Here is a 10,701-nt window from a genome sequence, read left to right as displayed (position 1 = left end):
CCTTTAAACCAGCCTCAGCAGCTGGGGATATCCCACCTGCGGCAATTCCTCAGGATCAAAACCAGGAACCCTGAAACGCCGAGGGGGGAAGCCGCGCCCCCCTGACGGAACGCGACGCACCCGCCTTTGCGGTACCGCCGAGGCCGTGGCGAGGCACCGGACACGAATCAGAGCAGCCTAGAGAGGTAATGTGAGGTAACCCCTCCCCTGAACAGTTGCAAAAGTGTTCTTAATGCGCGCAGCAGCCCTTTCGCCTTCACTTTAAGGGATGGCTTAGCATGAAACTCGCACAACTAGCGAGGCGCCCCGAGTGCGCTCAGCCTCGGCGTGCACCATGCCAACACCCCGAGATTAACCCGTGTTTTCCACGATCGCCGCTAGCACAAGCGTACTGCCCCCCCGGTTAGCGGGGAAGGGATGGGCTGGCGGATCGCGTAACGCGGGGACGTTCGGGCAGGAGGCGCAGGTACGCCGGCCCATTCCCGCGCACCTCACCGGCAGCGGCCGCCCTGCGCCTAACACGGCCTGACAGGCGGGACCGGGACTGCGGCTGCCGCCCCCCCTCCGCGCCCACCGCCACCCTCCCCCGCGCCGCCCCCGCCAACCGCCACCCCCGCTGACATCACCGAGCTGGATTTAAATAGCTCCACAGCCCCCTGCCTCCCGGATACAGCGCGTCCTATTGGCGGCGCCGCCAGCCTATGGCATCGCCGCGCCGCGCCCCTCCGCCAATGGCAGGGCCGCTGCCGCCGCGCGCCTCCCCTGTCGCTAAGGGAGGGAAATACAGCGCGGTGCGGTGGGCTGTCAGGTGCGCGGGGCTCCCGCCACGCCGCCGGCCGGGGCCGGGGTTCGGGCTCAGCCGTAGGCCGGGTGCGTGGGTGGGTGGGTTTTTCTTTCCTTAGCCCCCCCCTCCCCCCCCCTTCGGTGTTTTTTTACCCCTGCTAGGCGAGCTGCTGTAGTCAGCCGGGTAACGCGGCGGTGCCGGTGCGGGGAGGCAAGGGAGCGTGGAAAGTGGCGGGTTTCGCCTTTGTTTTAAGGGCTCCGGCGGCGGCGTCCCTGGGGCGGTGAAATGCAGGACGAGTGCCGGGCGGAGAGCAGCTCCGCCGCCCCGCTGCCTCGGCGAGAGCGTAGAGAAAGGGATGTCCGCGGTGCCTCGGGGCTGGCCGAGCTGCAGGGGCTCTGCGGCCGGAGACGGTGGATTCGAGGGAAGAGGACGGGATGCGCAGTAACGGGCGCCCGGCAGCGGCGTTAGGGGAGGGGGGGGCAGGAGACGGAGCGCGCCCCGGGAGCCCGCGGACGCTGGCGCCGCGCGGGGAGGCGCCCCGCCGAGCTGCAATGGACGCTGCCCGCCGCTGGCCGCAGAGCGGAGCCGCCCCGCCGCCGAGGGAGAGCCGCTCGCCAGGAGCCGGCCTGCAGCGCGCCCCTCGCCCGGCGCCCAGGAGGGACGGGGGTCTCCTCTTCGGCAACGCTCCGGTGAACGTAGGCTCTGCAGCCGGCCGCCCAGATAGGTTGCATGGCAGCCACGGCTCGAGCGAATAGGTAAACGCCAGTGTGTAGATGTGCTGTTTGGAGGGAGAAAAAAAAATAAATAAAAATTACGAGGATGCGGATATTGGGCCTGGCGCCGCACGGGGAGCGGTAACAGCCCCTTCTCCTCGGCCTGGCGAGGCGCGGGCTGCGCGGCCGGGCCCGGCTTGCGGCGCTGGGCACCCGCCGGGCTCACCTGGGCCGCCCCGGCGCTCCTGGCAGCGGCGGAGGTGGGCGACACGGAAACCAGTGACGTGCCAAACTCTTGAAACGTGGCTCCTTTCACTTGCTACCAAGCTTAGAAGCTGGAAAGGAGGATCTATAAATCTGCTCTGCCATCAAGCTGTAAGAGCATTGCGTAAAACCTTTCTAGCTGGTTACCGGTTACCGCTTCACGCCCTCCAAATGTTTCTGGCTTGTTTCTCTCCCTTACCCATGTTAAGACGTTGCCTGAATATCCTGAAGATGTCGGGGTGTGTACTCAAAAGGCAAATGTGTGTGTTAAGAACTGTAGGCAAAACAGAACAGGGTTGAGATGCTTCTGGGATTTAAGCTCAGGCTCTGCCTGTTTTAAAGCAAGCCGATGAACTTTCTGCTTTGCTGCTTCCCCTCATCCCCATTCATCCTCGAATTAAGAACAGAACTTAAGTCAGTTCTGCTGCAAAGAATTTTTTTTAAAAAGCTAAAATAAAGCCTATGCAATGTGAATATTATTGTAGGAGAAGCTGCAAATACTTACTATAGAGGCCCCGGTAAAAATCAAAATAAACAGCATAGTTTATCGTTCCCTGAAACAACACCACTGAGTTAGCAGAAATCTGAGGTGCCTGCCTGTGTATGTCTTTATGATGTGATTAAGTTTGTGTCCTGGTTTCTTTACATTTGGGAGAGGGGAGCCTGTAATAATAAATCTGCTCCACCTGTGCTTCTGTTTCCTCCTCCTGCTTACCTGTTACCCCTCTCAGTGAAGGAGGAGGACCATGAAGGACTTGTTTCCCCTTCTGTTGTTGCAGAACTCCTTGGATGAATTGGAAGTAAGCACCGGGAGTGTTTGGTGATGTCCGTGGGAGGAAGGCACGAGCCACCAAGGCCCCTTTCCCTCCATCTTGAGCCTTCCATGGTGATCTGCAGCAGCACAGGGAAGTGAAGCACTGAGGGACTGCAGTCAGTGTTTAAACCTGACTTCAGCGTAAATAACTGCAAGCTTCAGATCAGCGGAGGACCAGGGGTAGAATAGCAGAAGTAGTTAAGGTGCCTCTTAAAAGTTCTCTTTTGTGTATCTAAAGATTAAGGAGCTATTTAGAAAAGATGACTCTCCACGTGTGTTTATGTTTACTGTCCTAACAGAAGATGATGGTCAGCATTATCTTACACACCAGAAACATCGTCTTGGGTGAATCTGCATCACCCTATTGATTTCAGGGGAGCTATATCAATTTAAGTTAGTTAAACTAACCCAGCTAAGTTTTAAATAATTGGAATAATATTCTCCCTCTCTTTCAGTCAGATTTGCCCTTCATGTTACTTGTGTTTCATAATCCTCCTAGCTCTCCATTTCATCATTACAAGACCAGCATCTCTGTTAAAAAAAAAAGGGGGGGGGGGGGGGGGGGGAGAAAAAGATCCCTTTTAAAATAGTCTTTTCGCAATCTGATCTTTATTTTCATGTTTAAATAAATTTAGGGCACAAGCTCATCCTGGTTTTTTTTTTTTAATAGGCCAATATAGTTTCATTTACTTACACTAGTATTTTTTAGAGCCAGAAGCTGTCTGGAAGAGAATGTGTTCACTGCACCAGAACCCTTTAGGGTTTTGATAAAAGACATGATATCATGAGTAACATCTCCACTTCTATTATTCTTCTTATATAGTAGCGATAAGATTGAATCACCATTTTTAGCTATTCTTCAGCAGAACTCGTAATCTATCAATGTGTCAGCTCAACAGCAGTTTTCTCTTCACACTAATGTGAACCAGAAGGTCCAGCTATCACTGATTTTGACAATTTTATTTTATCTGAGATTGTATGTATTGCAGAAGTTTGAAGACAATGAATTATAGGTTCTATTATATTTTCATAAAGATGTACAAAACATAAAATATGTCATCTAAAACATTTCAAAGTCATTTGTACCGGATAACATTCCTAAGTTAGGTGTTTCATAACCCTTAAGCTATAAGCACTATTAAGTATTTGTGTGATAAATAACAAGTATAAGATCAAATGTGGGTCCTGTATTTTTCTGTATGCCTCAGATTGCCCTTTGTGTTGTTACATAATGCATCATAAAGAAATACGGGCCTTCATTCTCTTTAAATCACTCCAGCATGGATAGTACTAAGCCTTCCTTCAAGTCCTCGTTATGCAAGTCCTTGCTGCTGTTAATAGCTGTCAGCTCTGCGTGGTTACTTAAAAAACAAGGTAACCACAGACTTTTTGTGAAGCTCCTTGCATTTCTGGAATTTACAATGAGTCAGTTCCAGGTGCGTTGTTCCGTTTCCCAACTATAAATCATTATGCACAAAAATTTTTTTCCCCATTAGAAGAAAGTCCCATTCATTCCAGTATATCACAAGGTAGTCTCTTTTTTTGTTTAGTTGCATCTATAAGCATATTATATTACGTGTATCTGAATGCGCTTCTCCAGTGTCGAAACAGTGGAATAGACCAGAATGCAGTAACATTTTGAATGGCTGTTGGAAAATGCAGGCATATAACTAAATACTGAAAAAATATGTAGCATAGTAAAAAAATCTACGATCAATCTAGCAAAGCTGTTAGATAACAAAAAATCTATATAGGCATTAAGCACTATTATTTAAGGTAAAATCTATGTTGTACAGTATAAGTAGCATTCAAGTGGAATTGATGAGACATCTATATAGAACAGAAATGATCATTTTTTAAAGCTATGATGTTGGGATGTTCTGTATTTCTTTACTTGGGAAGTGGAATTTTCCTTGTATTTTTGTAAAGGCATAAAATTAACAACATGCACTTCAGAGAATTAGGTGCACTGCCTGATTTGTGGGATTTTGCCTCTTATGAAACATAGAGACCATTGGTGGAAAAAAAAATCAGGAGAAACCTGTCCAGGTTTTCCAATATCACAGAGATCTTTTCATGTACCTTGTCCTTTTAACAGGGCCTCAGTTTTAAAGACACTGAAATAGATACTGAAAGATACTGACTATGTCAATATTCATAATACTGACTATATAAGGAAAAACTTTGCTCTCAATTTATACTTGTAGAAGTATGCAAGTAGTAACTCACTGATGTGTCAGCAGGAAAGGAGGGTTTTGTTTCATATTGTATTAATAGACATATTTAACAATCCTCTCTTGCAGTTTTAAATATTTTTACCTTTTTATTGCTCTTGTAGATTTGGAGTACTAGCTTATTTGGGGTTTTCTTCCTTTTTCCTACTTGTAATTATTTTAAAAGTTTCAACTATATTCTGTTCAGGTTTTGGTACGACACATGGAATATTTTTTTTATTCCTTTTGCAAGCAGTAGGTTGGTGGAAGGAGGTCCACACTATAAAATAGTGTACCTGCTAAATTGTACTCCAGTGGGAGATTAAATAAGGAGCAGAATGGCTGCGACAAGTCATTTGTCACAGATGTTCATGCAGTTCTGATGTTTTGTTTTAAGCTGGATTCATCAAACACGATAAGGAGTAATTTCTGTCTGATATGAGGCTTCCATGCAAGGAGAGTAAGTGGGTTAAGTTTGAACTGTGGTTTGAAAATACAGGGAAATGTTACTGGACAGTTGACAGCCTGATTCGGTAGCCAAAGTGGATGCAAGGATGTAAATTGGAGAATGCTATTTTTGCAGTGTCTAAAATATGTCAGTTCAGAAGTAAGAAGGAAAATGAGTCACAAATACATTACTATGGAGCAGAGTTACTTTAGCTGCAAGATGCTTTTGTCTATGAAGCATGAAGATTTACCATAAGCATTGGAATTACATAGATTTTAAAGGGTACTGATGCTATCGGAGAGCAGGCATGAAATGTTGATGTGATAACCTGTGATATTTAAGTGACACTTACTGACTGCTTTTACAGTATCACCTAAGTTTATAACATAAGTTTAGTAATAAAACTTACTGAAAATGCATGAGATAAGCACTAGTGTAATATTTACTTCATTTTTTTTCAGATAGACTGATTATTTAATGAAGTAGAATACTAATGAGAAGGCCCAGGACTAAGATTACTGAAAAGGGGGATTTTAAAAAAAATGAATGTCAGACCCATTCTTAGTTTGTATTGGTTGCTGTCTGTTTTAAAATACATACATATTACATATAAATAATTCTCTCTTTTTGTAAATTCCTTTCTGTCTCTCTTCCTTGAGAAATACTATGACCCTGCCCTAAAAGGGAGAAATATAATGACTACAATTAGCTTCTGTTTACTGTAGCAAAATTACTTTTTTCCCAAACTGATATGTATGCGGTAATTTTCTAGACTTCCAGCTCTTTTTTAGATACAGTATTTCTGAGAAAAATAGTGATGTCCATTTCAAGGCAGCTTACTGTAATATAGCAGCTGTAATCGATTGTTTTTCTCCTCGGTAGTCAGATACACAGAACTATCAGCCGGTTCGTTTAAGTACCTGAAAGCTGAATCGGAAGAAAATCTTTGATACAACGTTTGGCTTTTCAGTCTGTACTTCCTTTTGAGTTTTCTAAGTAAATGCTACATAGACTGATTATCAGAAAAATTGAGGTTTACGTAATCAAGCCATACATTTTTCTACTGCCTCCCTTCTACCACTTAGCTTTCATTTTACTCTGAAAAATGAAAAATTTTGAATAGAGAATTACTATGACATACTGATTCTATACATTTTTTCATGAGACTGCATAGCTAAGCTATTTGTATGTATTTAGTAAAAGAAAGCGGCAAGCAAAATACTAAAACCTTGAGATGGCTAAACTTTAAAATTAAAGTGATCATTAAATACAGCATTGTCTAATATAACAAACCTAGCTCTGTAGCATTGAGTCTTTTTTTCTTTGCGTGGGGAGTGAGGGTACTTCTATGTATTCCTTATTCAGAATAAGAAAATTGAGAACGTTGTACCCCATTTTTTTTACTTGTCATAATGCTGATGCTTCTTGGTAAGGGAGTTGGTTTTAATATGCGGCTTTCAGAGGATGAGCAGTGATTGTTGTTGAAAAAATATATAGCAAATGAATCGAAACTCTATCCTGCTACATAATGACAAATTGAATTAGTTACAAAGAATATTATTAAAATTTTATCTAAATATGTTAACGTGAACTCCTACCCATAGGTGGCAGTCAGCTTTCACTGTAGTAGAGATGCCAAAGTTTTGTTTCATGGTATTTGTACTTATGCTGAAATAATTTTGATGGGGTATGCATATTTGCATGTACACGAGTGTATGCATCTGTGTGTTGTGAGAGGGAGAAGGAGATAAAATTAACCCTAAAATCAATTAGTAATTAGGAGGAATCTGAATTACTGTATATAAGCAAAAGAAATTCTATTCTGGAGAAAAGGTCCAGGTACTTTTAAAACACACGAATTTTTATCTCTCCATTGCTGATGTTCAGCTAAGTGAAGTAGTGATAATTCAGAAACGAGCAGGTGACCCTACAAATTGAGCAGAAAAGCAAGTGTTTCACCAGCCTTAGAGCACACAACCCCGTACCGTGCCCAGTCCTCCAAACTGCATTTCTGTTTCATCGCCTGTTACCTGTAAATTACAGAAGCACCACAGTGCTAACACCCTGCCCTGGAAATCCCAGTAATAAGCTCCCTTAAGCATGGAGCAAATAAAGAAAAGGTGCTCCGGGTGAGGGTGTCCTTTCAGACACGGAGAGCGAGCAAAACCTGTGGGCTGCCGTTCTCTTTGCAGAGCTGCCATTGACACCGTGGCAGTGCTGCGCAAGGGGAGGATGTTGCCTGCGAGAGCGGAGATCTGCTCCTCAGTTTTGCCCTCAGCTTTTTTAGGGCTTTATGTGTTTTATGGGGATTTCCTTTGCAAATCTGCTAAAGGGGGCATTTGGGCCCCACCAACACCAGAGGGGACAGAGGGAGCTAATAAGGCCAAGTCATCTCAGTCTAAAGCAAACAGAACTTGTGAAACTACATATATGATGTACTAAGATGACAGCATTCCTGAGAAAAGAAGACCAAAACATGGAATTCGTGAGTAGGTAAAACCATACTCTTTTTACTGACATAGCTACGCTGGGAGTCTTTTCAGTTAATTGTGACAAGGTAGGCCCCTGTACGCATTTAGCAGAGGTCAGGAACTAGCATTTTACAAAATGAAGAATTGGAAAAATAGGCAATTATATGTTGCTTCTGCAGTGTTTTACTGTGATGCAAGATTAAGGGCTCAGAATTGACCAGAATGGTGGAGTATTAAAACAGAAGGCCTAATTCTCTTTATGCAGGTCGCAGCAGCACACACCATTGTATAATAAGCCAAAGCAGGCAGTATGATTTCATAGTCAAACAGGGTATTGCCACATACACGCGACTGTGACGTGACTAGCTAGATACATGCATGTGCACAACCCCATTTGTTCCCCAGCTGTAATAGTTGGGAGGATTGCACTCCGCGTTCATTTACATTCTTGTGTAACGTTATTGAATACAAGATAGCAGGTGGTGATAAACTGGCTGGGGACAGGTGTGTAAGTTTGATATGCGTTTTGAAAGTCAGAGCTTTCATAGTCAGCTTTGACCTTGATGTAGGCAAGACCAGAGAAGACCTCCTCGGCAGTCAGGCCTGATCCCAGCTATTGCAGGCAGCTGTGTTGCACTGTTCAGCTTCCTTGCAGAGATACCAGCCTCCATCTTGAAGCTAGCCTTGGCATAAGGTTACTCTTCATTTTCCATTCCTCTGAATGGTTAAAGATTTCAGATAATCTTTATTTTCATGACTGTATCATGACCAGCTGAACCTCTCACATTCTGTGAGGTCTTCAGTTTAAAGAACATTTCTCTCATCTGGTGTAAAGTTCCTTCCAATCTGTCACCCCTTGAGCTTTCACAGGTTACTACCGACACGTGCTTAGCCTCCATTCAGCCAAAACAGCCATGCCATACATTTTGTAGAGGTGGATGCTTTTCCCTGAACATTTTTCTAATGCTCCTTTGCACCTTTTCCACTTCATTAAGTCTCTTTTAACGTGCAGGGTTAGAAGTAGACACGGTACTCCAGAGAAGATGTCAACGGGTCCTCTCATGGTGGCATTAATGCCTTCCTAGCCCTGCTAGATGTACAGCAAGTAATGTTTTGATTTTTTTTTTTTAATAATTTTTAGATTCAGAGCTACCTGCTATCAATATCTCATAGGCCTTGAGGACTCACTGGAACACCCAACTTACCCTTTTTTATAGATGCTGCTAGCAAAAGTTCTTAATTGTTCCTAGTGTATGACCTTGACCTTTTCACTATTACACTGGTATTGCATGACAAGTGTGTCAAAAGGCTTTTTTATAAAAAGGGTGTCATCACCTTCATCCAAGCCATGAGCTTCCTGTGAATTTTCTGACGTGTCCAGATTTGTTCAGGAATCTCTGTGCTTTGCATGGCTATGGACGTGAACTGGCACATGCACATGATCGGGTGCAGGGCTTTACAGGTGAGCCAGCTTGGCTCGTGGGACAGAGTTGTCTCTGGTGTTACGTTACCTCAGGCACATTATGGTGTGTTATTTTAGGTGAGCCTTCAGAAAGTTGTACAGTACTTGTGACTCAGTGTCCTGCAGTGGCCTCATTTGACAGCTCTGGGAGCAAGAGACTGAATTTTGAAATATTTTTCCGGGGTCAACAGAGGAGATGGACTTAGTGTCAATTACATTGTTTCCATTGTTCCTCTAGGTTAATCTCCGGTTTACAGGTTATGCCTGTGAGATTGAAGGGAGAGTGGGATGTAGAAGAGTTGTGTGGCACTCTTGAATAACATGTAAAAATAAGAATTATTTTTTTTAATAGAAGATTCTAGAGGATTTCAGTGGTTGTGTTTCTGGAAGTTAAGTAACATTACGACTGTCTCTAAACAAGCAAAAATGTCTTTTTTTCTTTGTCTTCTCTTGGAACTTGCTCTATGAAATTTGTATTGTTTCATTTTTATATAGCTTTTTTTTTTTTTTTTTTTTTACTTCTGTGCCTGTGGAACAGCTAAGAAACTTGACCGTTGTGGCTTATCTTTATAGTGAAAATACCATACCGAAGAGCTTTTGCTGGGTTTGGTGTATGCCAAGTTCCAGGATACTGGGTCAAGTCCATCATGTAAAATGACTTTCATGCCCTTTGCTACATGATATTCCAACCCCGCTTTGTGCAAACAGTACCCCAGGTTTGTGTTATCAGCTGGTCATTCCTAGGTTAAGGTAGTCAGTGAAAATAATTAATAAGATCTGTTTGGGATCATTCTTCGAGTAAGTCCACCATCAACTTTCCTCTATCCCGAGACTTTGCCTTCAAAACTACTTCAACAAGCTTTTTTTCCTATTAAGAGTTCATTTAGTAATTACTGTCTTCATTAGTTTTGGTTGGTTTTTTTTTTACCCAAGTAGCATACTAACAAGTATTTTCCTGAAATCCAGTCAGATTAGGTCAACTCATTTCCTTCATGCAGAAAAGTAGAGTTTGGTGGTTTTTAAAATGTCTGGCTAGTGTGCCATAACCTATTCTTAGGAAAACTTTGTAGTGTTTTTCTTATTTTCTATTATGCAATTTTGTCCTACACTTCCTTGCATCCAAGTTCTTGGTGGGCAGTCCCAATTTTCCCCCCTTTTAAACTCTGATTACTTCTAAAATCCTATTTAAGGTGGCTACTCTTCTACTTAACTCAAGGGCCAATCTGTACAAGTTTTCCCACCCAGAAATCAAGAAAGCCAGAATGAAACTAATATTTTTTTTTGCCATTTGACCTCCATCAAAAGGATTCATGGAGAAGCTCACAGAGGTGGTGGTGAAACATGGATTTTCTTGGAGTCTTCAGCATGTAACAGAGAAGACCATAGACATGAGAGCCTCTGAATCCTGCAATTTATTTCTCAAAAACTTCCACGCTTTTCATGCTTCACTTCTAGTCCAGCCAAGGGCTGGTCATACCTTGGAGGTTTTATAAAGTTTAAAAAAAATAAGGCAAATGTAGCTAAAGAACTTG

At 43.5% G+C, this 10,701-nt stretch overlaps 1 long non-coding RNA gene across 1 annotated transcript; it reads left to right on the top strand.

The window, feature by feature from the left end:
- Positions 1 to 811: 811 nt before the first annotated feature.
- On the top strand, positions 812 to 3,752 carry LOC114014005 (uncharacterized). The gene is made up of 2 exons (XR_003557332.2): positions 812 to 1,539; positions 2,541 to 3,752. It is a non-coding gene; the product is annotated as an uncharacterized LOC114014005 (long non-coding RNA).
- The last annotated feature ends 6,949 nt before the right edge of the window (positions 3,753 to 10,701 follow it).

Source organism: Falco peregrinus, chromosome 7 (genome assembly GCF_023634155.1).
Source record: "Falco peregrinus isolate bFalPer1 chromosome 7, bFalPer1.pri, whole genome shotgun sequence".
NCBI lineage: Eukaryota > Metazoa > Chordata > Aves > Falconiformes > Falconidae > Falco > Falco peregrinus.
This window is presented reverse-complemented; position numbering and strand designations above follow the sequence as displayed.